Raw genomic sequence first — 745 nt, forward strand, 5'->3', positions numbered from 1 at the left:
TGGACAGAGCAGTGAACTAGGCGCAGTGCCCACTGGGTCTGCCTGGGTCACAAGCCAGGAAGCCAGCCCTGGGTGAGGGGACAAATGCCCTGAGAGTCCCGGTGGTGGTCTGAATTCCCAATGCACTGACCCACCTTCAGCAGGCTGGCAAAGTGGGAGACCATACCTTACAGAAGACGGGCCTGTGCCTCCCCCAGATCAGGAGCAGGCCTGCTGTTTGCCCCCAGCTGGCCAGCAGGAGCTGCTCTTGCCCAGGGAAGGAGGCTGGAAGGCTGGGCTTTACTTGCAGTGAGAAGCACAGATGTGGACACGCCAGGCCCAGTGCTTCACACCCGGTGTCCCTTTTCCATCTCTAACAAGCCTGTGCGCTGGTACCGAAGTGCTGTCTACTTAGATAAGGGCGCTAGGCGTATGGAAGCGGTGGTGGGATCTGACTCAGCCCTTCTCACTCTAAGGCTGGTATTTTTAACCCTTTACACTTGATTGCCTTGTACTAGTTAGTTCTTGCATTAGAAGAGCCAGGGAGCACAACACACACACACACACTCACACACACACTCATGCACACACTCACACACACATATTCACACATGCACTCTCACACACACTACACACACTCACACACACACGCACACACACACGCGCGCGCGCACACACACACATGCACTCTCACACACACTACACACACTCACACACATGAACACACGCACACACTCACATACACACGCGCACACTCACATACACA

Source organism: Bison bison, unplaced genomic scaffold (genome assembly GCF_000754665.1).
Source record: "Bison bison bison isolate TAMUID 2011002044 unplaced genomic scaffold, Bison_UMD1.0 scf7180017864516, whole genome shotgun sequence".
In the NCBI taxonomy this organism is placed as follows: domain Eukaryota; kingdom Metazoa; phylum Chordata; class Mammalia; order Artiodactyla; family Bovidae; genus Bison; species Bison bison.